General features: G+C 38.8%; 31 non-coding genes across 31 annotated transcripts; all 31 read right to left on the bottom strand.

Moving 5' to 3' along the window:
- Positions 1 to 399: 399 nt before the first annotated feature.
- On the bottom strand, positions 400 to 540 carry LOC134127401 (U4 spliceosomal RNA). Its single transcript, XR_009956117.1, has one exon. It is a non-coding gene; the product is annotated as a U4 spliceosomal RNA (small nuclear RNA).
- A 527-nt stretch (positions 541 to 1,067) lies between these two features.
- Positions 1,068 to 1,208, bottom strand: LOC134127400 (U4 spliceosomal RNA). The gene has a single exon (XR_009956116.1). It is a non-coding gene; the product is annotated as a U4 spliceosomal RNA (small nuclear RNA).
- A 527-nt stretch (positions 1,209 to 1,735) lies between these two features.
- LOC134127399 (U4 spliceosomal RNA) lies at positions 1,736 to 1,876 on the bottom strand. Its single transcript, XR_009956115.1, has one exon. It is a non-coding gene; the product is annotated as a U4 spliceosomal RNA (small nuclear RNA).
- A 462-nt stretch (positions 1,877 to 2,338) lies between these two features.
- On the bottom strand, positions 2,339 to 2,479 carry LOC134127398 (U4 spliceosomal RNA). Its single transcript, XR_009956114.1, has one exon. It is a non-coding gene; the product is annotated as a U4 spliceosomal RNA (small nuclear RNA).
- Positions 2,480 to 2,941: 462 nt separating this feature from the next.
- On the bottom strand, positions 2,942 to 3,082 carry LOC134127396 (U4 spliceosomal RNA). Its single transcript, XR_009956112.1, has one exon. It is a non-coding gene; the product is annotated as a U4 spliceosomal RNA (small nuclear RNA).
- A 527-nt stretch (positions 3,083 to 3,609) lies between these two features.
- Positions 3,610 to 3,750, bottom strand: LOC134127395 (U4 spliceosomal RNA). The gene has a single exon (XR_009956111.1). It is a non-coding gene; the product is annotated as a U4 spliceosomal RNA (small nuclear RNA).
- A 527-nt stretch (positions 3,751 to 4,277) lies between these two features.
- LOC134127394 (U4 spliceosomal RNA) lies at positions 4,278 to 4,418 on the bottom strand. The gene has a single exon (XR_009956110.1). It is a non-coding gene; the product is annotated as a U4 spliceosomal RNA (small nuclear RNA).
- A 462-nt stretch (positions 4,419 to 4,880) lies between these two features.
- Positions 4,881 to 5,021, bottom strand: LOC134127393 (U4 spliceosomal RNA). Its single transcript, XR_009956109.1, has one exon. It is a non-coding gene; the product is annotated as a U4 spliceosomal RNA (small nuclear RNA).
- A 527-nt stretch (positions 5,022 to 5,548) lies between these two features.
- LOC134127392 (U4 spliceosomal RNA) lies at positions 5,549 to 5,689 on the bottom strand. The gene has a single exon (XR_009956108.1). It is a non-coding gene; the product is annotated as a U4 spliceosomal RNA (small nuclear RNA).
- Positions 5,690 to 6,216: 527 nt separating this feature from the next.
- LOC134127444 (U4 spliceosomal RNA) lies at positions 6,217 to 6,357 on the bottom strand. The gene has a single exon (XR_009956160.1). It is a non-coding gene; the product is annotated as a U4 spliceosomal RNA (small nuclear RNA).
- A 462-nt stretch (positions 6,358 to 6,819) lies between these two features.
- On the bottom strand, positions 6,820 to 6,960 carry LOC134127391 (U4 spliceosomal RNA). Its single transcript, XR_009956107.1, has one exon. It is a non-coding gene; the product is annotated as a U4 spliceosomal RNA (small nuclear RNA).
- A 527-nt stretch (positions 6,961 to 7,487) lies between these two features.
- Positions 7,488 to 7,628, bottom strand: LOC134127390 (U4 spliceosomal RNA). Its single transcript, XR_009956106.1, has one exon. It is a non-coding gene; the product is annotated as a U4 spliceosomal RNA (small nuclear RNA).
- A 527-nt stretch (positions 7,629 to 8,155) lies between these two features.
- LOC134127389 (U4 spliceosomal RNA) lies at positions 8,156 to 8,296 on the bottom strand. The gene has a single exon (XR_009956105.1). It is a non-coding gene; the product is annotated as a U4 spliceosomal RNA (small nuclear RNA).
- A 527-nt stretch (positions 8,297 to 8,823) lies between these two features.
- On the bottom strand, positions 8,824 to 8,964 carry LOC134127388 (U4 spliceosomal RNA). Its single transcript, XR_009956104.1, has one exon. It is a non-coding gene; the product is annotated as a U4 spliceosomal RNA (small nuclear RNA).
- A 527-nt stretch (positions 8,965 to 9,491) lies between these two features.
- LOC134127387 (U4 spliceosomal RNA) lies at positions 9,492 to 9,632 on the bottom strand. The gene has a single exon (XR_009956103.1). It is a non-coding gene; the product is annotated as a U4 spliceosomal RNA (small nuclear RNA).
- A 462-nt stretch (positions 9,633 to 10,094) lies between these two features.
- Positions 10,095 to 10,235, bottom strand: LOC134127385 (U4 spliceosomal RNA). Its single transcript, XR_009956101.1, has one exon. It is a non-coding gene; the product is annotated as a U4 spliceosomal RNA (small nuclear RNA).
- Positions 10,236 to 10,762: 527 nt separating this feature from the next.
- Positions 10,763 to 10,903, bottom strand: LOC134127384 (U4 spliceosomal RNA). The gene has a single exon (XR_009956100.1). It is a non-coding gene; the product is annotated as a U4 spliceosomal RNA (small nuclear RNA).
- A 462-nt stretch (positions 10,904 to 11,365) lies between these two features.
- Positions 11,366 to 11,506, bottom strand: LOC134127383 (U4 spliceosomal RNA). The gene has a single exon (XR_009956099.1). It is a non-coding gene; the product is annotated as a U4 spliceosomal RNA (small nuclear RNA).
- Positions 11,507 to 12,033: 527 nt separating this feature from the next.
- LOC134127382 (U4 spliceosomal RNA) lies at positions 12,034 to 12,174 on the bottom strand. Its single transcript, XR_009956098.1, has one exon. It is a non-coding gene; the product is annotated as a U4 spliceosomal RNA (small nuclear RNA).
- Positions 12,175 to 12,636: 462 nt separating this feature from the next.
- LOC134127381 (U4 spliceosomal RNA) lies at positions 12,637 to 12,777 on the bottom strand. Its single transcript, XR_009956097.1, has one exon. It is a non-coding gene; the product is annotated as a U4 spliceosomal RNA (small nuclear RNA).
- Positions 12,778 to 13,304: 527 nt separating this feature from the next.
- LOC134127380 (U4 spliceosomal RNA) lies at positions 13,305 to 13,445 on the bottom strand. Its single transcript, XR_009956096.1, has one exon. It is a non-coding gene; the product is annotated as a U4 spliceosomal RNA (small nuclear RNA).
- Positions 13,446 to 13,907: 462 nt separating this feature from the next.
- Positions 13,908 to 14,048, bottom strand: LOC134127379 (U4 spliceosomal RNA). The gene has a single exon (XR_009956095.1). It is a non-coding gene; the product is annotated as a U4 spliceosomal RNA (small nuclear RNA).
- A 527-nt stretch (positions 14,049 to 14,575) lies between these two features.
- Positions 14,576 to 14,716, bottom strand: LOC134127378 (U4 spliceosomal RNA). Its single transcript, XR_009956094.1, has one exon. It is a non-coding gene; the product is annotated as a U4 spliceosomal RNA (small nuclear RNA).
- A 527-nt stretch (positions 14,717 to 15,243) lies between these two features.
- LOC134127377 (U4 spliceosomal RNA) lies at positions 15,244 to 15,384 on the bottom strand. Its single transcript, XR_009956093.1, has one exon. It is a non-coding gene; the product is annotated as a U4 spliceosomal RNA (small nuclear RNA).
- A 462-nt stretch (positions 15,385 to 15,846) lies between these two features.
- Positions 15,847 to 15,987, bottom strand: LOC134127376 (U4 spliceosomal RNA). The gene has a single exon (XR_009956092.1). It is a non-coding gene; the product is annotated as a U4 spliceosomal RNA (small nuclear RNA).
- Positions 15,988 to 16,514: 527 nt separating this feature from the next.
- LOC134127374 (U4 spliceosomal RNA) lies at positions 16,515 to 16,655 on the bottom strand. Its single transcript, XR_009956090.1, has one exon. It is a non-coding gene; the product is annotated as a U4 spliceosomal RNA (small nuclear RNA).
- A 462-nt stretch (positions 16,656 to 17,117) lies between these two features.
- LOC134127373 (U4 spliceosomal RNA) lies at positions 17,118 to 17,258 on the bottom strand. The gene has a single exon (XR_009956089.1). It is a non-coding gene; the product is annotated as a U4 spliceosomal RNA (small nuclear RNA).
- Positions 17,259 to 17,785: 527 nt separating this feature from the next.
- Positions 17,786 to 17,926, bottom strand: LOC134127372 (U4 spliceosomal RNA). The gene has a single exon (XR_009956088.1). It is a non-coding gene; the product is annotated as a U4 spliceosomal RNA (small nuclear RNA).
- A 7,034-nt stretch (positions 17,927 to 24,960) lies between these two features.
- On the bottom strand, positions 24,961 to 25,101 carry LOC134127371 (U4 spliceosomal RNA). Its single transcript, XR_009956087.1, has one exon. It is a non-coding gene; the product is annotated as a U4 spliceosomal RNA (small nuclear RNA).
- A 527-nt stretch (positions 25,102 to 25,628) lies between these two features.
- On the bottom strand, positions 25,629 to 25,769 carry LOC134127370 (U4 spliceosomal RNA). Its single transcript, XR_009956086.1, has one exon. It is a non-coding gene; the product is annotated as a U4 spliceosomal RNA (small nuclear RNA).
- Positions 25,770 to 27,064: 1,295 nt separating this feature from the next.
- Positions 27,065 to 27,205, bottom strand: LOC134127369 (U4 spliceosomal RNA). Its single transcript, XR_009956085.1, has one exon. It is a non-coding gene; the product is annotated as a U4 spliceosomal RNA (small nuclear RNA).
- Positions 27,206 to 27,603: the final 398 nt, after the last annotated feature.

The following is a 27,603-nucleotide window of genomic DNA, read 5'->3' as shown; positions in this document are numbered from 1 at the left end:
ACTCTAACCTTACAGCATGTATGTTAATGTTTTGGTGATTTTCTCGCTACAAACCATGCCCATTTCAAGTTTTCACAATTAATGCTGGACATGCCATAGGCATTATTCCAAGTTATGAGAGTTAATGCTGGATATGGCAACACAGTACAATTAGTACAATCCACTTTGTTGGCAAAACAGTACACTTAGTACAAATCACTTTGTTGGCAGTACACTTAGTACAATCCATTTTATTGCCCTGGAGTAGTAGAGCTTTACACTTTACTAGAGTTCTAAGGATGTTAAAACAAATTTGAAATTTTAGGCAGATACCTCAATTTTAGCAATATCATTCTCTATTCCCCTATGACCTGCAATCCACACATGGATAAAAGATTTCTTTTGACATAAAATCCCAAGTCTCTTTAGAGACTAACAAAAATTGCCTCAGCTGACTATATTTCAAGTCATCTTTGGCGGGTATTGGGTTAAAGTTTTCAACCAGCAATAATCACGTCTCAGTAAACTTCATAGACTATGAAATTGCCTCTGCACAAGAATACCTATTGCTACAAACGCATTAAACAGTACATGCCTTAATACTCCCGAAACCAATGGTGCAGGACTCTAACCTTACAGCATGTATGTTAATGTTTTGGTGATTTTCTCTCTACAAACCACGCCCATTTCAAGTTTTCACAATTAATGCTGGACATGCCATAGGCATTATTCCAAGTTATGAGAGTTAATGCTGGATATGGCAACACAGTACAATTAGTACAATCCACTTTGTTGGCAAAACAGTACACTTAGTACAAATCACTTTGTTGGCAGTACAATTATTAAAATCCACTTTGATGGCAACACAGTACACTGAGTACAAATCACTTTGTTGGCAGTACACTTAGTACAATCCATTTTATTGGCCTGGAGTAGTAGAGCTTTACACTTTACCAGAGTTCTAAGGATGTTAAAACAAATTTGAAATTTTAGGCAGATACCTCAATTTTAGGAATATCATTCTCTATTCCACTATGACCTGCAATCCACACATGGTTAAAAGATTTCTTTTGACATAAAATCCCAAGTCTCTTTAGAGACTAACAAAAATTGCCTCAGCTGACTATATTTCAAGTCATCTTTGGCGGGTATTGGGTTAAAGTTTTCAACCAGCAATAATCACGTCTCAGTAAACTTCATAGACTATGAAATTGCCTCTGCACAAGAATACCTATTGCTACAAACGCATTAAACAGTACATGCCTTAATACTCCCGAAACCAATGGTGCAGGACTCTAACCTTACAGCATGTATGTTAATGTTTTGGTGATTTTCTCTCTACAAACCACGCCCATTTCAAGTTTTCACAATTAATGCTGGACATGCCATAGGCATTATTCCAAGTTATGAGAGTTAATGCTGGATATGGCAACACAGTACAATTAGTACAATCCACTTTGTTGGCAAAACAGTACACTTAGTACAAATCACTTTGTTGGCAGTACAATTATTAAAATCCACTTTGATGGCAACACAGTACACTGAGTACAAATCACTTTGTTGGCAGTACACTTAGTACAATCCATTTTATTGGCCTGGAGTAGTAGAGCTTTACACTTTACCAGAGTTCTAAGGATGTTAAAACAAATTTGAAATTTTAGGCAGATACCTCAATTTTAGGAATATCATTCTCTATTCCACTATGACCTGCAATCCACACATGGTTAAAAGATTTCTTTTGACATAAAATCCCAAGTCTCTTTAGAGACTAACAAAAATTGCCTCAGCTGACTATATTTCAAGTCATCTTTGGCGGGTATTGGGTTAAAGTTTTCAACCAGCAATAATCACGTCTCAGTAAACTTCATAGACTATGAAATTGCCTCTGCACAAGAATACCTATTGCTACAAACGCATTAAACAGTACATGCCTTAATACTCCCGAAACCAATGGTGCAGGACTCTAACCTTACAGCATGTATGTTAATGTTTTGGTGATTTTCTCGCTACAAACCATGCCCATTTCAAGTTTTCACAATTAATGCTGGACATGCCATAGGCATTATTCCAAGTTATGAGAGTTAATGCTGGATATGGCAACACAGTACAATTAGTACAATCCACTTTGTTGGCAAAACAGTACACTTAGTACAAATCACTTTGTTGGCAGTACACTTAGTACAATCCATTTTATTGCCCTGGAGTAGTAGAGCTTTACACTTTACTAGAGTTCTAAGGATGTTAAAACAAATTTGAAATTTTAGGCAGATACCTCAATTTTAGCAATATCATTCTCTATTCCCCTATGACCTGCAATCCACACATGGATAAAAGATTTCTTTTGACATAAAATCCCAAGTCTCTTTAGAGACTAACAAAAATTGCCTCAGCTGACTATATTTCAAGTCATCTTTGGCGGGTATTGGGTTAAAGTTTTCAACCAGCAATAATCACGTCTCAGTAAACTTCATAGACTATGAAATTGCCTCTGCACAAGAATACCTATTGCTACAAACGCATTAAACAGTACATGCCTTAATACTCCCGAAACCAATGGTGCAGGACTCTAACCTTACAGCATGTATGTTAATGTTTTGGTGATTTTCTCTCTACAAACCACGCCCATTTCAAGTTTTCACAATTAATGCTGGACATGCCATAGGCATTATTCCAAGTTATGAGAGTTAATGCTGGATATGGCAACACAGTACAATTAGTACAATCCACTTTGTTGGCAAAACAGTACACTTAGTACAAATCACTTTGTTGGCAGTACACTTAGTACAATCCATTTTATTGCCCTGGAGTAGTAGAGCTTTACACTTTACTAGAGTTCTAAGGATGTTAAAACAAATTTGAAATTTTAGGCAGATACCTCAATTTTAGCAATATCATTCTCTATTCCCCTATGACCTGCAATCCACACATGGATAAAAGATTTCTTTTGACATAAAATCCCAAGTCTCTTTAGAGACTAACAAAAATTGCCTCAGCTGACTATATTTCAAGTCATCTTTGGCGGGTATTGGGTTAAAGTTTTCAACCAGCAATAATCACGTCTCAGTAAACTTCATAGACTATGAAATTGCCTCTGCACAAGAATACCTATTGCTACAAACGCATTAAACAGTACATGCCTTAATACTCCCGAAACCAATGGTGCAGGACTCTAACCTTACAGCATGTATGTTAATGTTTTGGTGATTTTCTCTCTACAAACCACGCCCATTTCAAGTTTTCACAATTAATGCTGGACATGCCATAGGCATTATTCCAAGTTATGAGAGTTAATGCTGGATATGGCAACACAGTACAATTAGTACAATCCACTTTGTTGGCAAAACAGTACACTTAGTACAAATCACTTTGTTGGCAGTACAATTATTAAAATCCACTTTGATGGCAACACAGTACACTGAGTACAAATCACTTTGTTGGCAGTACACTTAGTACAATCCATTTTATTGGCCTGGAGTAGTAAAACTTTACATTTTACCAGAGTTCTAAGGATGTTAAAACAAATTTGAAATTTTAGGCAGATACCTCAATTTTAGGAATATCATTCTCCATTCCCCTATGACCTGCAATCCACACATGGTTAAAAGATTTCTTTTGACATAAAATCCCAAGTCTCTTTAGAGACTAACAAAAATTGCCTCAGCTGACTATATTTCAAGTCATCTTTGGCGGGTATTGGGTTAAAGTTTTCAACCAGCAATAATCACGTCTCAGTAAACTTCATAGACTATGAAATTGCCTCTGCACAAGAATACCTATTGCTACAAACGCATTAAACAGTACATGCCTTAATACTCCCGAAACCAATGGTGCAGGACTCTAACCTTACAGCATGTATGTTAATGTTTTGGTGATTTTCTCTCTACAAACCACGCCCATTTCAAGTTTTCACAATTAATGCTGGACATGCCATAGGCATTATTCCAAGTTATGAGAGTTAATGCTGGATATGGCAACACAGTACAATTAGTACAATCCACTTTGTTGGCAAAACAGTACACTTAGTACAAATCACTTTGTTGGCAGTACAATTATTAAAATCCACTTTGATGGCAACACAGTACACTGAGTACAAATCACTTTGTTGGCAGTACACTTAGTACAATCCATTTTATTGGCCTGGAGTAGTAAAACTTTACATTTTACCAGAGTTCTAAGGATGTTAAAACAAATTTGAAATTTTAGGCAGATACCTCAATTTTAGGAATATCATTCTCTATTCCACTATGACCTGCAATCCACACATGGTTAAAAGATTTCTTTTGACATAAAATCCCAAGTCTCTTTAGAGACTAACAAAAATTGCCTCAGCTGACTATATTTCAAGTCATCTTTGGCGGGTATTGGGTTAAAGTTTTCAACCAGCAATAATCACGTCTCAGTAAACTTCATAGACTATGAAATTGCCTCTGCACAAGAATACCTATTGCTACAAACGCATTAAACAGTACATGCCTTAATACTCCCGAAACCAATGGTGCAGGACTCTAACCTTACAGCATGTATGTTAATGTTTTGGTGATTTTCTCGCTACAAACCATGCCCATTTCAAGTTTTCACAATTAATGCTGGACATGCCATAGGCATTATTCCAAGTTATGAGAGTTAATGCTGGATATGGCAACACAGTACAATTAGTACAATCCACTTTGTTGGCAAAACAGTACACTTAGTACAAATCACTTTGTTGGCAGTACACTTAGTACAATCCATTTTATTGCCCTGGAGTAGTAGAGCTTTACACTTTACTAGAGTTCTAAGGATGTTAAAACAAATTTGAAATTTTAGGCAGATACCTCAATTTTAGCAATATCATTCTCTATTCCCCTATGACCTGCAATCCACACATGGATAAAAGATTTCTTTTGACATAAAATCCCAAGTCTCTTTAGAGACTAACAAAAATTGCCTCAGCTGACTATATTTCAAGTCATCTTTGGCGGGTATTGGGTTAAAGTTTTCAACCAGCAATAATCACGTCTCAGTAAACTTCATAGACTATGAAATTGCCTCTGCACAAGAATACCTATTGCTACAAACGCATTAAACAGTACATGCCTTAATACTCCCGAAACCAATGGTGCAGGACTCTAACCTTACAGCATGTATGTTAATGTTTTGGTGATTTTCTCTCTACAAACCACGCCCATTTCAAGTTTTCACAATTAATGCTGGACATGCCATAGGCATTATTCCAAGTTATGAGAGTTAATGCTGGATATGGCAACACAGTACAATTAGTACAATCCACTTTGTTGGCAAAACAGTACACTTAGTACAAATCACTTTGTTGGCAGTACAATTATTAAAATCCACTTTGATGGCAACACAGTACACTGAGTACAAATCACTTTGTTGGCAGTACACTTAGTACAATCCATTTTATTGGCCTGGAGTAGTAGAGCTTTACACTTTACCAGAGTTCTAAGGATGTTAAAACAAATTTGAAATTTTAGGCAGATACCTCAATTTTAGGAATATCATTCTCTATTCCACTATGACCTGCAATCCACACATGGTTAAAAGATTTCTTTTGACATAAAATCCCAAGTCTCTTTAGAGACTAACAAAAATTGCCTCAGCTGACTATATTTCAAGTCATCTTTGGCGGGTATTGGGTTAAAGTTTTCAACCAGCAATAATCACGTCTCAGTAAACTTCATAGACTATGAAATTGCCTCTGCACAAGAATACCTATTGCTACAAACGCATTAAACAGTACATGCCTTAATACTCCCGAAACCAATGGTGCAGGACTCTAACCTTACAGCATGTATGTTAATGTTTTGGTGATTTTCTCTCTACAAACCACGCCCATTTCAAGTTTTCACAATTAATGCTGGACATGCCATAGGCATTATTCCAAGTTATGAGAGTTAATGCTGGATATGGCAACACAGTACAATTAGTACAATCCACTTTGTTGGCAAAACAGTACACTTAGTACAAATCACTTTGTTGGCAGTACAATTATTAAAATCCACTTTGATGGCAACACAGTACACTGAGTACAAATCACTTTGTTGGCAGTACACTTAGTACAATCCATTTTATTGGCCTGGAGTAGTAGAGCTTTACACTTTACCAGAGTTCTAAGGATGTTAAAACAAATTTGAAATTTTAGGCAGATACCTCAATTTTAGGAATATCATTCTCTATTCCACTATGACCTGCAATCCACACATGGTTAAAAGATTTCTTTTGACATAAAATCCCAAGTCTTTTTAGAGACTAACAAAAATTGCCTCAGCTGACTATATTTTAAGTCATCTTTGGCGGGTATTGGGTTAAAGTTTTCAACCAGCAATAATCACGTCTCAGTAAACTTCATAGACTATGAAATTGCCTCTGCACAAGAATACCTATTGCTACAAACGCATTAAACAGTACATGCCTTAATACTCCCGAAACCAATGGTGCAGGACTCTAACCTTACAGCATGTATGTTAATGTTTTGGTGATTTTCTCGCTACAAACCATGCCCATTTCAAGTTTTCACAATTAATGCTGGACATGCCATAGGCATTATTCCAAGTTATGAGAGTTAATGCTGGATATGGCAACACAGTACAATTAGTACAATCCACTTTGTTGGCAAAACAGTACACTTAGTACAAATCACTTTGTTGGCAGTACACTTAGTACAATCCATTTTATTGCCCTGGAGTAGTAGAGCTTTACACTTTACTAGAGTTCTAAGGATGTTAAAACAAATTTGAAATTTTAGGCAGATACCTCAATTTTAGCAATATCATTCTCTATTCCCCTATGACCTGCAATCCACACATGGATAAAAGATTTCTTTTGACATAAAATCCCAAGTCTCTTTAGAGACTAACAAAAATTGCCTCAGCTGACTATATTTCAAGTCATCTTTGGCGGGTATTGGGTTAAAGTTTTCAACCAGCAATAATCACGTCTCAGTAAACTTCATAGACTATGAAATTGCCTCTGCACAAGAATACCTATTGCTACAAACGCATTAAACAGTACATGCCTTAATACTCCCGAAACCAATGGTGCAGGACTCTAACCTTACAGCATGTATGTTAATGTTTTGGTGATTTTCTCGCTACAAACCATGCCCATTTCAAGTTTTCACAATTAATGCTGGACATGCCATAGGCATTATTCCAAGTTATGAGAGTTAATGCTGGATATGGCAACACAGTACAATTAGTACAATCCACTTTGTTGGCAAAACAGTACACTTAGTACAAATCACTTTGTTGGCAGTACAATTATTAAAATCCACTTTGATGGCAACACAGTACACTGAGTACAAATCACTTTGTTGGCAGTACACTTAGTACAATCCATTTTATTGGCCTGGAGTAGTAAAACTTTACATTTTACCAGAGTTCTAAGGATGTTAAAACAAATTTGAAATTTTAGGCAGATACCTCAATTTTAGCAATATCATTCTCCATTCCCCTATGACCTGCAATCCACACATGGTTAAAAGATTTCTTTTGACATAAAATCCCAAGTCTCTTTAGAGACTAACAAAAATTGCCTCAGCTGACTATATTTCAAGTCATCTTTGGCGGGTATTGGGTTAAAGTTTTCAACCAGCAATAATCACGTCTCAGTAAACTTCATAGACTATGAAATTGCCTCTGCACAAGAATACCTATTGCTACAAACGCATTAAACAGTACATGCCTTAATACTCCCGAAACCAATGGTGCAGGACTCTAACCTTACAGCATGTATGTTAATGTTTTGGTGATTTTCTCTCTACAAACCACGCCCATTTCAAGTTTTCACAATTAATGCTGGACATGCCATAGGCATTATTCCAAGTTATGAGAGTTAATGCTGGATATGGCAACACAGTACAATTAGTACAATCCACTTTGTTGGCAAAACAGTACACTTAGTACAAATCACTTTGTTGGCAGTACAATTATTAAAATCCACTTTGATGGCAACACAGTACACTGAGTACAAATCACTTTGTTGGCAGTACACTTAGTACAATCCATTTTATTGGCCTGGAGTAGTAGAGCTTTACACTTTACCAGAGTTCTAAGGATGTTAAAACAAATTTGAAATTTTAGGCAGATACCTCAATTTTAGGAATATCATTCTCTATTCCACTATGACCTGCAATCCACACATGGTTAAAAGATTTCTTTTGACATAAAATCCCAAGTCTCTTTAGAGACTAACAAAAATTGCCTCAGCTGACTATATTTCAAGTCATCTTTGGCGGGTATTGGGTTAAAGTTTTCAACCAGCAATAATCACGTCTCAGTAAACTTCATAGACTATGAAATTGCCTCTGCACAAGAATACCTATTGCTACAAACGCATTAAACAGTACATGCCTTAATACTCCCGAAACCAATGGTGCAGGACTCTAACCTTACAGCATGTATGTTAATGTTTTGGTGATTTTCTCGCTACAAACCATGCCCATTTCAAGTTTTCACAATTAATGCTGGACATGCCATAGGCATTATTCCAAGTTATGAGAGTTAATGCTGGATATGGCAACACAGTACAATTAGTACAATCCACTTTGTTGGCAAAACAGTACACTTAGTACAAATCACTTTGTTGGCAGTACAATTATTAAAATCCACTTTGATGGCAACACAGTACACTGAGTACAAATCACTTTGTTGGCAGTACACTTAGTACAATCCATTTTATTGGCCTGGAGTAGTAAAACTTTACATTTTACCAGAGTTCTAAGGATGTTAAAACAAATTTGAAATTTTAGGCAGATACCTCAATTTTAGCAATATCATTCTCCATTCCCCTATGACCTGCAATCCACACATGGTTAAAAGATTTCTTTTGACATAAAATCCCAAGTCTCTTTAGAGACTAACAAAAATTGCCTCAGCTGACTATATTTCAAGTCATCTTTGGCGGGTATTGGGTTAAAGTTTTCAACCAGCAATAATCACGTCTCAGTAAACTTCATAGACTATGAAATTGCCTCTGCACAAGAATACCTATTGCTACAAACGCATTAAACAGTACATGCCTTAATACTCCCGAAACCAATGGTGCAGGACTCTAACCTTACAGCATGTATGTTAATGTTTTGGTGATTTTCTCTCTACAAACCACGCCCATTTCAAGTTTTCACAATTAATGCTGGACATGCCATAGGCATTATTCCAAGTTATGAGAGTTAATGCTGGATATGGCAACACAGTACAATTAGTACAATCCACTTTGTTGGCAAAACAGTACACTTAGTACAAATCACTTTGTTGGCAGTACAATTATTAAAATCCACTTTGATGGCAACACAGTACACTGAGTACAAATCACTTTGTTGGCAGTACACTTAGTACAATCCATTTTATTGGCCTGGAGTAGTAGAGCTTTACACTTTACCAGAGTTCTAAGGATGTTAAAACAAATTTGAAATTTTAGGCAGATACCTCAATTTTAGGAATATCATTCTCTATTCCACTATGACCTGCAATCCACACATGGTTAAAAGATTTCTTTTGACATAAAATCCCAAGTCTCTTTAGAGACTAACAAAAATTGCCTCAGCTGACTATATTTCAAGTCATCTTTGGCGGGTATTGGGTTAAAGTTTTCAACCAGCAATAATCACGTCTCAGTAAACTTCATAGACTATGAAATTGCCTCTGCACAAGAATACCTATTGCTACAAACGCATTAAACAGTACATGCCTTAATACTCCCGAAACCAATGGTGCAGGACTCTAACCTTACAGCATGTATGTTAATGTTTTGGTGATTTTCTCGCTACAAACCATGCCCATTTCAAGTTTTCACAATTAATGCTGGACATGCCATAGGCATTATTCCAAGTTATGAGAGTTAATGCTGGATATGGCAACACAGTACAATTAGTACAATCCACTTTGTTGGCAAAACAGTACACTTAGTACAAATCACTTTGTTGGCAGTACACTTAGTACAATCCATTTTATTGCCCTGGAGTAGTAGAGCTTTACACTTTACTAGAGTTCTAAGGATGTTAAAACAAATTTGAAATTTTAGGCAGATACCTCCATTTTAGCAATATCATTCTCTATTCCCCTATGACCTGCAATCCACACATGGATAAAAGATTTCTTTTGACATAAAATCCCAAGTCTCTTTAGAGACTAACAAAAATTGCCTCAGCTGACTATATTTCAAGTCATCTTTGGCGGGTATTGGGTTAAAGTTTTCAACCAGCAATAATCACGTCTCAGTAAACTTCATAGACTATGAAATTGCCTCTGCACAAGAATACCTATTGCTACAAACGCATTAAACAGTACATGCCTTAATACTCCCGAAACCAATGGTGCAGGACTCTAACCTTACAGCATGTATGTTAATGTTTTGGTGATTTTCTCTCTACAAACCACGCCCATTTCAAGTTTTCACAATTAATGCTGGACATGCCATAGGCATTATTCCAAGTTATGAGAGTTAATGCTGGATATGGCAACACAGTACAATTAGTACAATCCACTTTGTTGGCAAAACAGTACACTTAGTACAAATCACTTTGTTGGCAGTACAATTATTAAAATCCACTTTGATGGCAACACAGTACACTGAGTACAAATCACTTTGTTGGCAGTACACTTAGTACAATCCATTTTATTGGCCTGGAGTAGTAAAACTTTACATTTTACCAGAGTTCTAAGGATGTTAAAACAAATTTGAAATTTTAGGCAGATACCTCAATTTTAGGAATATCATTCTCCATTCCCCTATGACCTGCAATCCACACATGGTTAAAAGATTTCTTTTGACATAAAATCCCAAGTCTCTTTAGAGACTAACAAAAATTGCCTCAGCTGACTATATTTCAAGTCATCTTTGGCGGGTATTGGGTTAAAGTTTTCAACCAGCAATAATCACGTCTCAGTAAACTTCATAGACTATGAAATTGCCTCTGCACAAGAATACCTATTGCTACAAACGCATTAAACAGTACATGCCTTAATACTCCCGAAACCAATGGTGCAGGACTCTAACCTTACAGCATGTATGTTAATGTTTTGGTGATTTTCTCGCTACAAACCATGCCCATATCAAGTTTTCACAATTAATGCTGGACATGCCATAGGCATTATTCCAAGTTATGAGAGTTAATGCTGGATATGGCAACACAGTACAATTAGTACAATCCACTTTGTTGGCAAAACAGTACACTTAGTACAAATCACTTTGTTGGCAGTACACTTAGTACAATCCATTTTATTGCCCTGGAGTAGTAGAGCTTTACACTTTACTAGAGTTCTAAGGATGTTAAAACAAATTTGAAATTTTAGGCAGATACCTCAATTTTAGCAATATCATTCTCTATTCCCCTATGACCTGCAATCCACACATGGATAAAAGATTTCTTTTGACATAAAATCCCAAGTCTCTTTAGAGACTAACAAAAATTGCCTCAGCTGACTATATTTCAAGTCATCTTTGGCGGGTATTGGGTTAAAGTTTTCAACCAGCAATAATCACGTCTCAGTAAACTTCATAGACTATGAAATTGCCTCTGCACAAGAATACCTATTGCTACAAACGCATTAAACAGTACATGCCTTAATACTCCCGAAACCAATGGTGCAGGACTCTAACCTTACAGCATGTATGTTAATGTTTTGGTGATTTTCTCTCTACAAACCACGCCCATTTCAAGTTTTCACAATTAATGCTGGACATGCCATAGGCATTATTCCAAGTTATGAGAGTTAATGCTGGATATGGCAACACAGTACAATTAGTACAATCCACTTTGTTGGCAAAACAGTACACTTAGTACAAATCACTTTGTTGGCAGTACAATTATTAAAATCCACTTTGATGGCAACACAGTACACTGAGTACAAATCACTTTGTTGGCAGTACACTTAGTACAATCCATTTTATTGGCCTGGAGTAGTAAAACTTTACATTTTACCAGAGTTCTAAGGATGTTAAAACAAATTTGAAATTTTAGGCAGATACCTCAATTTTAGGAATATCATTCTCCATTCCCCTATGACCTGCAATCCACACATGGTTAAAAGATTTCTTTTGACATAAAATCCCAAGTCTCTTTAGAGACTAACAAAAATTGCCTCAGCTGACTATATTTCAAGTCATCTTTGGCGGGTATTGGGTTAAAGTTTTCAACCAGCAATAATCACGTCTCAGTAAACTTCATAGACTATGAAATTGCCTCTGCACAAGAATACCTATTGCTACAAACGCATTAAACAGTACATGCCTTAATACTCCCGAAACCAATGGTGCAGGACTCTAACCTTACAGCATGTATGTTAATGTTTTGGTGATTTTCTCGCTACAAACCATGCCCATTTCAAGTTTTCACAATTAATGCTGGACATGCCATAGGCATTATTCCAAGTTATGAGAGTTAATGCTGGATATGGCAACACAGTACAATTAGTACAATCCACTTTGTTGGCAAAACAGTACACTGAGTACAAATCACTTTGTTGGCAGTACACTTAGTACAATCCATTTTATTGGCCTGGAGTAGTAAAACTTTACATTTTACCAGAGTTCTAAGGATGTTAAAACAAATTTGAAATTTTAGGCAGATACCTCAATTTTAGCAATATCATTCTCCATTCCCCTATGACCTGCAATCCACACATGGTTAAAAGATTTCTTTTGACATAAAATCCCAAGTCTCTTTAGAGACTAACAAAAATTGCCTCAGCTGACTATATTTCAAGTCATCTTTGGCGGGTATTGGGTTAAAGTTTTCAACCAGCAATAATCACGTCTCAGTAAACTTCATAGACTATGAAATTGCCTCTGCACAAGAATACCTATTGCTACAAACGCATTAAACAGTACATGCCTTAATACTCCCGAAACCAATGGTGCAGGACTCTAACCTTACAGCATGTATGTTAATGTTTTGGTGATTTTCTCTCTACAAACCACGCCCATTTCAAGTTTTCACAATTAATGCTGGACATGCCATAGGCATTATTCCAAGTTATGAGAGTTAATGCTGGATATGGCAACACAGTACAATTAGTACAATCCACTTTGTTGGCAAAACAGTACACTTAGTACAAATCACTTTGTTGGCAGTACAATTATTAAAATCCACTTTGATGGCAACACAGTACACTGAGTACAAATCACTTTGTTGGCAGTACACTTAGTACAATCCATTTTATTGGCCTGGAGTAGTAGAGCTTTACACTTTACCAGAGTTCTAAGGATGTTAAAACAAATTTGAAATTTTAGGCAGATACCTCAATTTTAGGAATATCATTCTCTATTCCACTATGACCTGCAATCCACACATGGTTAAAAGATTTCTTTTGACATAAAATCCCAAGTCTCTTTAGAGACTAACAAAAATTGCCTCAGCTGACTATATTTCAAGTCATCTTTGGCGGGTATTGGGTTAAAGTTTTCAACCAGCAATAATCACGTCTCAGTAAACTTCATAGACTATGAAATTGCCTCTGCACAAGAATACCTATTGCTACAAACGCATTAAACAGTACATGCCTTAATACTCCCGAAACCAATGGTGCAGGACTCTAACCTTACAGCATGTATGTTAATGTTTTGGTGATTTTCTCGCTACAAACCATGCCCATTTCAAGTTTTCACAATTAATGCTGGACATGCCATAGGCATTATTCCAAGTTATGAGAGTTAATGCTGGATATGGCAACACAGTACAATTAGTACAATCCACTTTGTTGGCAAAACAGTACACTTAGTACAAATCACTTTGTTGGCAGTACACTTAGTACAATCCATTTTATTGCCCTGGAGTAGTAGAGCTTTACACTTTACTAGAGTTCTAAGGATGTTAAAACAAATTTGAAATTTTAGGCAGATACCTCAATTTTAGCAATATCATTCTCTATTCCCCTATGACCTGCAATCCACACATGGATAAAAGATTTCTTTTGACATAAAATCCCAAGTCTCTTTAGAGACTAACAAAAATTGCCTCAGCTGACTATATTTCAAGTCATCTTTGGCGGGTATTGGGTTAAAGTTTTCAACCAGCAATAATCACGTCTCAGTAAACTTCATAGACTATGAAATTGCCTCTGCACAAGAATACCTATTGCTACAAACGCATTAAACAGTACATGCCTTAATACTCCCGAAACCAATGGTGCAGGACTCTAACCTTACAGCATGTATGTTAATGTTTTGGTGATTTTCTCGCTACAAACCATGCCCATTTCAAGTTTTCACAATTAATGCTGGACATGCCATAGGCATTATTCCAAGTTATGAGAGTTAATGCTGGATATGGCAACACAGTACAATTAGTACAATCCACTTTGTTGGCAAAACAGTACACTTAGTACAAATCACTTTGTTGGCAGTACAATTATTAAAATCCACTTTGATGGCAACACAGTACACTGAGTACAAATCACTTTGTTGGCAGTACACTTAGTACAATCCATTTTATTGGCCTGGAGTAGTAAAACTTTACATTTTACCAGAGTTCTAAGGATGTTAAAACAAATTTGAAATTTTAGGCAGATACCTCAATTTTAGCAATATCATTCTCCATTCCCCTATGACCTGCAATCCACACATGGTTAAAAGATTTCTTTTGACATAAAATCCCAAGTCTCTTTAGAGACTAACAAAAATTGCCTCAGCTGACTATATTTCAAGTCATCTTTGGCGGGTATTGGGTTAAAGTTTTCAACCAGCAATAATCACGTCTCAGTAAACTTCATAGACTATGAAATTGCCTCTGCACAAGAATACCTATTGCTACAAACGCATTAAACAGTACATGCCTTAATACTCCCGAAACCAATGGTGCAGGACTCTAACCTTACAGCATGTATGTTAATGTTTTGGTGATTTTCTCTCTACAAACCACGCCCATTTCAAGTTTTCACAATTAATGCTGGACATGCCATAGGCATTATTCCAAGTTATGAGAGTTAATGCTGGATATGGCAACACAGTACAATTAGTACAATCCACTTTGTTGGCAAAACAGTACACTTAGTACAAATCACTTTGTTGGCAGTACAATTATTAAAATCCACTTTGATGGCAACACAGTACACTGAGTACAAATCACTTTGTTGGCAGTACACTTAGTACAATCCATTTTATTGGCCTGGAGTAGTAGAGCTTTACACTTTACCAGAGTTCTAAGGATGTTAAAACAAATTTGAAATTTTAGGCAGATACCTCAATTTTAGGAATATCATTCTCTATTCCACTATGACCTGCAATCCACACATGGTTAAAAGATTTCTTTTGACATAAAATCCCAAGTCTCTTTAGAGACTAACAAAAATTGCCTCAGCTGACTATATTTCAAGTCATCTTTGGCGGGTATTGGGTTAAAGTTTTCAACCAGCAATAATCACGTCTCAGTAAACTTCATAGACTATGAAATTGCCTCTGCACAAGAATACCTATTGCTACAAACGCATTAAACAGTACATGCCTTAATACTCCCGAAACCAATGGTGCAGGACTCTAACCTTACAGCATGTATGTTAATGTTTTGGTGATTTTCTCGCTACAAACCATGCCCATTTCAAGTTTTCACAATTAATGCTGGACATGCCATAGGCATTATTCCAAGTTATGAGAGTTAATGCTGGATATGGCAACACAGTACAATTAGTACAATCCACTTTGTTGGCAAAACAGTACACTTAGTACAAATCACTTTGTTGGCAGTACACTTAGTACAATCCATTTTATTGCCCTGGAGTAGTAGAGCTTTACACTTTACTAGAGTTCTAAGGATGTTAAAACAAATTTGAAATTTTAGGCAGATACCTCAATTTTAGCAATATCATTCTCTATTCCCCTATGACCTGCAATCCACACATGGATAAAAGATTTCTTTTGACATAAAATCCCAAGTCTCTTTAGAGACTAACAAAAATTGCCTCAGCTGACTATATTTCAAGTCATCTTTGGCGGGTATTGGGTTAAAGTTTTCAACCAGCAATAATCACGTCTCAGTAAACTTCATAGACTATGAAATTGCCTCTGCACAAGAATACCTATTGCTACAAACGCATTAAACAGTACATGCCTTAATACTCCCGAAACCAATGGTGCAGGACTCTAACCTTACAGCATGTATGTTAATGTTTTGGTGATTTTCTCTCTACAAACCACGCCCATTTCAAGTTTTCACAATTAATGCTGGACATGCCATAGGCATTATTCCAAGTTATGAGAGTTAATGCTGGATATGGCAACACAGTACAATTAGTACAATCCACTTTGTTGGCAAAACAGTACACTTAGTACAAATCACTTTGTTGGCAGTACAATTATTAAAATCCACTTTGATGGCAACACAGTACACTGAGTACAAATCACTTTGTTGGCAGTACACTTAGTACAATCCATTTTATTGGCCTGGAGTAGTAAAACTTTACATTTTACCAGAGTTCTAAGGATGTTAAAACAAATTTGAAATTTTAGGCAGATACCTCAATTTTAGGAATATCATTCTCCATTCCCCTATGACCTGCAATCCACACATGGTTAAAAGATTTCTTTTGACATAAAATCCCAAGTCTCTTTAGAGACTAACAAAAATTGCCTCAGCTGACTATATTTCAAGTCATCTTTGGCGGGTATTGGGTTAAAGTTTTCAACCAGCAATAATCACGTCTCAGTAAACTTCATAGACTATGAAATTGCCTCTGCACAAGAATACCTATTGCTACAAACGCATTAAACAGTACATGCCTTAATACTCCCGAAACCAATGGTGCAGGACTCTAACCTTACAGCATGTATGTTAATGTTTTGGTGATTTTCTCGCTACAAACCATGCCCATATCAAGTTTTCACAATTAATGCTGGACATGCCATAGGCATTATTCCAAGTTATGAGAGTTAATGCTGGATATGGCAACACAGTACAATTAGTACAATCCACTTTGTTGGCAAAACAGTACACTTAGTACAAATCACTTTGTTGGCAGTACACTTAGTACAATCCATTTTATTGCCCTGGAGTAGTAGAGCTTTACACTTTACTAGAGTTCTAAGGATGTTAAAACAAATTTGAAATTTTAGGCAGATACCTCAATTTTAGCAATATCATTCTCTATTCCCCTATGACCTGCAATCCACACATGGATAAAAGATTTCTTTTGACATAAAATCCCAAGTCTCTTTAGAGACTAACAAAAATTGCCTCAGCTGACTATATTTCAAGTCATCTTTGGCGGGTATTGGGTTAAAGTTTTCAACCAGCAATAATCACGTCTCAGTAAACTTCATAGACTATGAAATTGCCTCTGCACAAGAATACCTATTGCTACAAACGCATTAAACAGTACATGCCTTAATACTCCCGAAACCAATGGTGCAGGACTCTAACCTTACAGCATGTATGTTAATGTTTTGGTGATTTTCTCTCTACAAACCACGCCCATTTCAAGTTTTCACAATTAATGCTGGACATGCCATAGGCATTATTCCAAGTTATGAGAGTTAATGCTGGATATGGCAACACAGTACAATTAGTACAATCCACTTTGTTGGCAAAACAGTACACTTAGTACAAATCACTTTGTTGGCAGTACAATTATTAAAATCCACTTTGATGGCAACACAGTACACTGAGTACAAATCACTTTGTTGGCAGTACACTTAGTACAATCCATTTTATTGGCCTGGAGTAGTAAAACTTTACATTTTACCAGAGTTCTAAGGATGTTAAAACAAATTTGAAATTTTAGGCAGATACCTCAATTTTAGGAATATCATTCTCCATTCCCCTATGACCTGCAATCCACACATGGTTAAAAGATTTATTTTGACATAAAATCCCAAGTCTCTTTAGAGACTAACAAAAATTGCCTCAGCTGACTATATTTCAAGTCATCTTTGGCGGGTATTGGGTTAAAGTTTTCAACCAGCAATAATCACGTCTCAGTAAACTTCATAGACTATGAAATTGCCTCTGCACAAGAATACCTATTGCTACAAACGCATTAAACAGTACATGCCTTAATACTCCCGAAACCAATGGTGCAGGACTCTAACCTTACAGCATGTATGTTAATGTTTTGGTGATTTTCTCGCTACAAACCACGCCCATTTCAAGTTTTCACAATTAATGCTGGACATGCCATAGGCATTATTCCAAGTTATGAGAGTTAATGCTGGATATGGCAACACAGTACAATTAGTACAATCCACTTTGTTGGCAAAACAGTACACTGAGTACAAATCACTTTGTTGGCAGTACACTTAGTACAATCCATTTTATTGGCCTGGAGTAGTAGAGCTTTACACTTTACCAGAGTTCTAAGGATGTTAAAACAAATTTGAAATTTTAGGCAGATACCTCAATTTTAGGAATATCATTGTTACGTCCCCTGACGTAATAGTGATGGTGCATTTGCTGGTGATGTTTTCTCCCCTCCTCCTGCCTTTCTCTCTCTCTCTCTCTCTGCCATGCAGCCCTCAAACGATCCCCAGCTGATGTCCATTAGCTGGAGCCTGGCAGTGGGTATAAGGCAGCAAGGAAACCAGATGGAGGGTGGATTCTTCCCCTGCGAGCTATCACAGCGCGTGTTCATGGTAGAGACCTGTCTGTGGAGTTGGTCTCACCACAAATGGTGTAAACGGTGTAAACGGTGTAAATGGTGTAGGGAGTTGGGTGCCATTTTGTTTGGAGGTTCACCTCACTAACTTTTTCTCTTGTTTTTCTATTAGTCAGGGAGAGAGGTAAGATGACTGTCTTTTGTTTTATCCCTTTTGTTTGTTAGGGAAGGTAGCTCCTCATAATCTTAAGGAAGCCTTGTTTTGTTTGTTATTTTGGCCTGGCCCTCTCCTGACGATTTGGTTACCATTTGTTTGTTTGCCGTTTTGTTATAAGCTGATCTGCCCTACCCTAAGGTTTTATTAAACCTATTAATAAAACTATAAATACTTTACATTTGTTCTGTTTCCCTTTTGTGACCGCGTTAGAATCTAAGGGTGTTGTGTCATTTCTTCTGGAAGTTCAGTGTAAAGTGCGGTCAGAGCTGGGAGTAGAGAAGGTGATTTCTCCATGTTTAACATTTTCTTTTGTTTTGTTACGTCCCTCATGGAACCCCTAGACAAAAATAGAGAGAGAGACGTAACAATTGGGGGCTCGTCCTATGCGTTAGTGTAATGTTGTGAAGCTTGCGGTATGTGCAATACATACATTTGCCCTGTGACAATTAGCTCATCGTTATTTAATTTGAAAATTCGTTTGCAAGCAACTCTACTTTGGTGAGTACAACTTTGTTCTTGATTGCTGGCTGTTTTCTGTTTTGTGTGAAAGAGGAGAGCATAGTGGGGAGATTAAAAGATGGAATTTGATCTAGTCTCGTTTACTCTTGCACCGACTATTGACGTCTTTAATCGCTGTAGAAAGCGAGATCTTATTCAGATAGCAGAGTTTTTTAATATCCTCATTGTCAAAGAAGCTACCAAACAGGTCATTAAAGAAAGGGTGTATGCCAAATTGGTAAGTGATGGAATTTTGGCAAGTGAAAGTGATGATGGTGAGGAGGTAGAGCAACGTGTAGCAGCAGATAAAGAGGAACATAGTGAAGGTCAGCCTGAAACTGACTTTGTGGCTTTACAGGACCCTAGGTTGGCGGTGAGGTTAAAAGAGTTGGAATTGGAAATAAAGAAGCAGGAATGTGAAGCTCAGATGATTAAATTGAGAACTGTTGAAATAGAGGCTGAGCGGGATATTAAGTTGCAAAGATTGGCTTTGGAAGCTCAGCGTACGGCTGTGCCGTTGCCAGATACCAAAACCTCTTCAATTTCCTCTCCTACATTGACACCTAGTAGGCCTTTGGCGGATGAGCATACCCATGTCTCTCCTGCCGGTCCTTTTGACCCCAGTCGATATATTAAACTGGTACCGCCGTTCAGGGAAGCGGAGGTAGATTCCTATTTTGTCACATTTGAGCGAGTTGCAGGAAAGTTAGCGTGGCCAAAAGAGATGTGGGCTCTGTTATTGCAGTGTAGCCTAACTGGAAAAGCGCAGGAGGTCTGTTCTTCCCTGCCAATCGAGTCTTCTCTTGATTATGATATAATCAAGGCAGCGGTTTTGCGCGCATTTGAACTTGTCCCTGAGGCATACCGGCAAAAATTTCGGCGACATGTGAAAACAGCCAGACAGTCTTACGTAGAGTTCGCAAGAGAGAAAAAGATTCTCTTTGAAAAATGGTGTCTCTCTAGCAAGATAACAACTCTGGAACAATTACAGGAGTTAATCATGCTAGAAGACTTTAAGAATTGTGTGCCAGAGAATGTGGTAGTTCATTTGAACGAGCAAAAAGTTGCTTGTCTGTCTAACGCTGCTGTCTTGGCTGACGAGTTTGTGTTGACCCATCGTACCGTTTTCTCTGCTCCTCGGCAGACAAGATTGGCCATGCCATATGCGGCCGATACGTTGAACATGATTCCTCCTGTAACCCGCCCTGTTGGAGCTGAAAATTTCCCAAAAGGTGCTCGTAGGTTTAAGTCGCTAAATAGTGAGAGACGTGAATGTTTTTTCTGTCTAAGCCCTGAACATTTGATTGCAGACTGCCACAGATGGAAGCAAAAGGGTTCGAAAACGAAGAACGTAGCACTGGCTCAGTCCTTACCAACGTTAAGCCCGGCTGATGTAGAAAGTTACCAGCCATTTCTTCTGGAGGGCATGGTTTCTATATATCCGGATACTGAGTTTAAGCCAGTAGTAATGCTTAGAGATACAGGGGCGGCGCAGTCCTTTATTCTTGAGCGTAGCCTACCATTTTCTGCGGAAACGTACACAGGACATGATGTGTTGGTCCGTGGTATTGAGATGCTCTGTGCTAATGTACCTTTGCATACGGTTCACTTAAAATCAGGTCTTGTCAGTGGTGCTGTTAAACTGGGGGTCCGTCGACAGTTACCTGTAGAAGGCATAGACGTACTCATAGGGAATGATTTAGCAGGGGGCGAAGTTTTTCCTTTTCCAATAGTGACACGTACCCCAAGTGTGGGGGAGAAGCCTAACCTTGTTACTTTGTATCCCTCGGCATTCCCTGCCTGTGCAGTGACCCGTGCACAAGCACATAAATTCAAGGAAGTGGTGGATCTTGCGGATTCTTTCCTAGTCCCTGGTACTACCCCATGTGAGTATACGCTGACCACAGAACCGGAGCCAATGCCTGATCCTTGTTCAGAGCCAAACCCCCCCTTTAAAGTGAGCCGGGAACATCTGATAGTTGCGCAGAGAGAAGACCCAACACTAGCTAAGTGTGCTAAAGCTACAGATCTTGGGAAAACACCTAACTCGGGGGTAATGTATTTCTGGGATAATGGACTGCTGATGCGTAGATGGAAGCCAGACGAAGACGATGAAAACTGTCAGATGGTGCAGCAAATCGTTTTGCCTTCTGGATACCGCACGCATGTGTTGAAGCTGGCTCATGAGCATGTAATGTCCGGTCATCTAGGAGTCACAAAGACGTACTATCGACTTTCCAGATACTTCTATTGGCCTGGTATAAAGTCTGCTGTGTCTGCCTTTTGCAAATCTTGTAAAGTATGCCAATTCGCAGGAAAGCCAAACCAAAGAGTGCCTGTCGCTCCTCTTTTGCCAATTCCTGTGATGGGTGAGCCATTTGAGCGATTGATCATAGATTGTGTGGGCCCCTTGCCCAAATCAAAGACAGGACATCAATATATGCTAACTATCATGTGTGCTGCGACCCGCTTTCCCGAAGCAGTTCCTTTACGCAGCTTGAAAGCCAAAACAGTTGCGAAAGAGCTGATAAAGTTCTGTTCCACCTTCGGTCTGCCAAAAGTAATCCAGACAGACCGTGGCACCAACTTCACGTCAAGGATGTTTGAGCAGATTCTAAAGGAGCTTGACATTAAGCACCAGTTATCAACTGCTTACCATCCAGAGTCACAGGGTGCAATTGAGAGGTTCCATCAAACTCTTAAAGCGATGCTGCGCAGCTATTGTGTAGAGACCGGAAAAGATTGGGAAGAGGGTCTCCCCTTACTTCTGTTCGCTGTGAGAGAAACGGTACAAGAGTCACTAGGGTTTAGTCCAGCGGAGCTTGTCTTCGGTCATGTGGTGCGAGGGCTGTTAAAGTTGTTGAGCGAGCAACTGTTGACTGAACACCTAACTCCTGTGAGTATCCCTGAATACGTCCAAACTCTCCGTCAGAGACTAAGGAACGCTCGTGAAGTGGCAGCCAAACATCTTGAAACATCCCAAGGAAGAATGAAAGCACACTATGACCTGAAGTCTGTTAACAGATCTTTTCAGCCTGGCGATTTGGTTCTAGCTTTGCTAACCACTCCTGGTTCGGTGTTCCAGGCCAAGTTTACGGGTCCCTATGTTGTCAAGAAGAAAGTGAGTAACGTAAATTACGTTATTGACACACCCGACCGCAGATGTAAAAGCCGGTTGTGCCACATCAACATGCTGAAAGGGTATGTGACTGTGCGAGAGAAAGGTGAGACAAAGTGTGACAAACCCACGAAGGAAAAGAAAAGTGAGACCCCAAGTGTACCCCCCGCTACTGTTAATATGGTTACCACCTATACCATGGAAGATGACGGATTGTGTAACAAGGAAGTACCAGTTCCTTCCACCCGGTTAACAAATTCGGCAATCCTAAGTGACCTTAAGACTTACCATGCTCATCTTGGTGAAGCACAAGCTAAAGAACTGACTGAGCTGATGTATAAGTTCCCTAGTTTGTTCTCAGATGTGCCTGGCAGAACTGCACTGTGCTCCCATGACATTGATGTTGGAACGGCCTCTCCCATCAAGCAGCATCCTTATCGAGTCAATCCCCAAAAGCGTAACATAATGACGACTGAAGTGAAGTATATGTTGCAGAATGGAATTGCTGTGCCAAGTCAGAGCCCCTGGAGTTCGCCCTGCCTATTGGTACCAAAACCTGACTCCACCTATCGCTTCTGCACAGACTTTCGGAAAGTCAACAACGTGACTAAAGCTGATTCCTTCCCTCTTCCTAGAATGGAAGATTGTGTGGACCGAGTGGGTAACGCCAAGTTTGTAACAAAGCTAGACCTCTTGAAAGGATACTGGCAGATCCCTCTGACTGCGCGGGCATCGGAAATATCAGCTTTTGTCACCCCAGACAATTTTCTGCAGTATTCGGTCTTAGCTTTTGGTATGCGAAACGCTCCCGCAACGTTCCAACGTTTAATGTATAATGTGTTAACGGGTGTAGAAAACTGTGAAATATACCTGGATGATGTGGTCATCCACTCGCATACTTGGACCGAACATCTTGCCACCCTTGAGAAGGTTTTTCAGCGCTTGGCTGATGCCTCGTTGACCTTGAACCTTGCGAAGTGCGAGTTCGCTAAGGGGATGATCTGCTACCTGGGTAAACAAGTGGGACAGGGAATGGTGAAGCCTGTCGACGCCAAAATTGCGGCCGTCCTTGACTACAACGTTCCCTCTAATAAACGGGAACTGCGCAGGTTCCTTGGAATGTGTGGATACTACCGTGCTTTCTGCCCAAACTTTTCCTCCGTGGTCTCTCCACTAACTGATCTACTAAGCACTACAAAGAGGTTTGTCTGGACACCCAGTTGTGGGTATGCTTTCGAGGCAGCGAAGGACTTGCTCTGCAGTGCCCCCATACTCAAAGCCCCTCAATTTGATGCCCCGTTTAAGTTAGAAGTTGATGCCTCAGCTACAGGAGCCGGTGCGGTCCTTCTACAGGAGGACAATCTTGGTGTAGAGCATCCAGTTTCATACTTCTCTAAAAAGTTCTCAAGGTGTCAGCAGAACTATAGTGTCATTGAGAAGGAGGCCCTGGCAATGTTGATGGCACTACAGCACTTTGAAGTGTACGTAGGGGGTAGTCTTGCGCCAATAGTAGTGTACACGGACCATAATCCGTTAATTTTTCTTCAGCGCATGTCTAACTCGAGTCAGCGGCTTATGCGGTGGTCTCTCGCCGTTCAAGAATTTAATCTTGACATCCGCTACAAAAAAGGCCCAGAAAATGTTGTTGCAGACGCATTGTCTAGGTCATAACTGGTTTACTAACGGATAAGTACGGTAGCATGTGAATGCTCTTGCTTTTTAAGTATGTAAGTGCATTGGTGACTGTTTATTATAAATGCTGTGTGCCTATTTATAATCTTAACGGTGGGGGTGTTACGTCCCCTGGCGTAATAGTGATGGTGCATTTGCTGGTGATGTTTTCTCCCCTCCTCCTGCCTTTCTCTCTCTCTCTCTCTCTGCCATGCAGCCCTCAAACGATCCCCAGCTGATGTCCATTAGCTGGAGCCTGGCAGTGGGTATAAGGCAGCAAGGAAACCAGATGGAGGGTGGATTCTTCCCCTGCGAGCTATCACAGCGTGTGTTCATGGTAGAGACCTGTCTGTGGAGTTGGTCTCACCACAAACGGTGTAAACGGTGTAAACGGTGTAAATGGTGTAGGGAGTTGGGTGCCATTTTGTTTGGAGGTTCACCTCACTAACTTTTTCTCTTGTTTTTCTATTAGTCAGGGAGAGAGGTAAGATGACTGTCTTTTGTTTTATCCCTTTTGTTTGTTAGGGAAGGTAGCTCCTCATAATCTTAAGGAAGCCTTGTTTTGTTTGTTATTTTGGCCTGGCCCTCTCCTGACGATTTGGTTACCATTTGTTTGTTTGCCGTTTTGTTATAAGCTGATCTGCCCTACCCTAAGGTTTTATTAAACCTATTAATAAAACTATAAATACTTTACATTTGTTCTGTTTCCCTTTTGTGACCGCGTTAGAATCTAAGGGTGTTGTGTCATTTCTTCTGGAAGTTCAGTGTAAAGTGCGGTCAGAGCTGGGAGTAGAGAAGGTGATTTCTCCATGTTTAACATTTTCTTTTGTTTTGTTACGTCCCTCATGGAACCCCTAGACAAAAATAGAGAGAGAGACGTAACAATCATTCTCCATTCCCCTATGACCTGCAATCCACACATGGTTAAAAGATTTCTTTTGACATAAAATCCCAAGTCTCTTTAGAGACTAACAAAAATTGCCTCAGCTGACTATATTTCAAGTCATCTTTGGCGGGTATTGGGTTAAAGTTTTCAACCAGCAATAATCACGTCTCAGTAAACTTCATAGACTATGAAATTGCCTCTGCACAAGAATACCTATTGCTACAAACGCATTAAACAGTACATGCCTTAATACTCCCGAAACCAATGGTGCAGGACTCTAACCTTACAGCATGTATGTTAATGTTTTGGTGATTTTCTCTCTACAAACCACGCCCATTTCAAGTTTTCACAATTAATGCTGGACATGCCATAGGCATTATTCCAAGTTATGAGAGTTAATGCTGGATATGGCAACACAGTACAATTAGTACAATCCACTTTGTTGGCAAAACAGTACACTTAGTACAAATCACTTTGTTGGCAGTACAATTATTAAAATCCACTTTGATGGCAACACAGTACACTGAGTACAAATCACTTTGTTGGCAGTACACTTAGTACAATCCATTTTATTGGCCTGGAGTAGTAAAACTTTACATTTTACCAGAGTTCTAAGGATGTTAAAACAAATTTGAAATTTTAGGCAGATACCTCAATTTTAGGAATATCATTCTCCATTCCCCTATGACCTGCAATCCACACATGGATAAAAGATTTCTTTTGACATAAAATCCCAAGTCTCTTTAGAGACTAACAAAAATTGCCTCAGCTGACTATATTTCAAGTCATCTTTGGCGGGTATTGGGTTAAAGTTTTCAACCAGCAATAATCACGTCTCAGTAAACTTCATAGACTATGAAATTGCCTCTGCACAAGAATACCTATTGCTACAAACGCATTAAACAGTACATGCCTTAATACTCCCGAAACCAATGGTGCAGGACTCTAACCTTACAGCATGTATGTTAATGTTTTGGTGATTTTCTCTCTACAAACCACGCCCATTTCAAGTTTTCACAATTAATGCTGGACATGCCATAGGCATTATTCCAAGTTATGAGAGTTAATGCTGGATATGGCAACACAGTACAATTAGTACAATCCACTTTGTTGGCAAAACAGTACACTTAGTACAAATCACTTTGTTGGCAGTACAATTATTAAAATCCACTTTGATGGCAACACAGTACACTGAGTACAAATCACTTTGTTGGCAGTACACTTAGTACAATCCATTTTATTGGCCTGGAGTAGTAAAACTTTACATTTTACCAGAGTTCTAAGGATGTTAAAACAAATTTGAAATTTTAGGCAGATACCTCAATTTTAGGAATATCATTGTTACGTCCCCTGACGTAATAGTGATGGTGCATTTGCTGGTGATGTTTTCTCCCCTCCTCCTGCCTTTCTCTCTCTCTCTCTCTCTGCCATGCAGCCCTCAAACGATCCCCAGCTGATGTCCATTAGCTGGAGCCTGGCAGTGGGTATAAGGCAGCAAGGAAACCAGATGGAGGGTGGATTCTTCCCCTGCGAGCTATCACAGCGCGTGTTCATGGTAGAGACCTGTCTGTGGAGTTGGTCTCACCACAAACGGTGTAAACGGTGTAAACGGTGTAAATGGTGTAGGGAGTTGGGTGCCATTTTGTTTGGAGGTTCACCTCACTAACTTTTTCTCTTGTTTTTCTATTAGTCAGGGAGAGAGGTAAGATGACTGTCTTTTGTTTTATCCCTTTTGTTTGTTAGGGAAGGTAGCTCCTCATAATCTTAAGGAAGCCTTGTTTTGTTTGTTATTTTGGCCTGGCCCTCTCCTGACGATTTGGTTACCATTTGTTTGTTTGCCGTTTTGTTATAAGCTGATCTGCCCTACCCTAAGGTTTTATTAAACCTATTAATAAAACTATAAATACTTTACATTTGTTCTGTTTCCCTTTTGTGACCGCGTTAGAATCTAAGGGTGTTGTGTCATTTCTTCTGGAAGTTCAGTGTAAAGTGCGGTCAGAGCTGGGAGTAGAGAAGGTGATTTCTCCATGTTTAACATTTTCTTTTGTTTTGTTACGTCCCTCATGGAACCCCTAGACAAAAATAGAGAGAGAGACGTAACAATCATTCTCCATTCCCCTATGACCTGCAATCCACACATGGTTAAAAGATTTCTTTTGACATAAAATCCCAAGTCTCTTTAGAGACTAACAAAAATTGCCTCAGCTGACTATATTTCAAGTCATCTTTGGCGGGTATTGGGTTAAAGTTTTCAACCAGCAATAATCACGTCTCAGTAAACTTCATAGACTATGAAATTGCCTCTGCACAAGAATACCTATTGCTACAAACGCATTAAACAGTACATGCCTTAATACTCCCGAAACCAATGGTGCAGGACTCTAACCTTACAGCATGTATGTTAATGTTTTGGTGATTTTCTCTCTACAAACCACGCCCATTTCAAGTTTTCACAATTAATGCTGGACATGCCATAGGCATTATTCCAAGTTATGAGAGTTAATGCTGGATATGGCAACACAGTACAATTAGTACAATCCACTTTGTTGGCAAAACAGTACACTTAGTACAAATCACTTTGTTGGCAGTACAATTATTAAAATCCACTTTGATGGCAACACAGTACACTGAGTACAAATCACTTTGTTGGCAGTACACTTAGTACAATCCATTTTATTGGCCTGGAGTAGTAAAACTTTACATTTTACCAGAG

This window comes from Pungitius pungitius, chromosome 4 (genome assembly GCF_949316345.1).
Source record: "Pungitius pungitius chromosome 4, fPunPun2.1, whole genome shotgun sequence".
NCBI classification, from domain to species: Eukaryota; Metazoa; Chordata; class Actinopteri; order Perciformes; family Gasterosteidae; genus Pungitius; species Pungitius pungitius.
The sequence above is the reverse complement of the archived record's forward strand: the minus strand, read 5'-3'. Positions and strand labels throughout refer to the sequence as shown.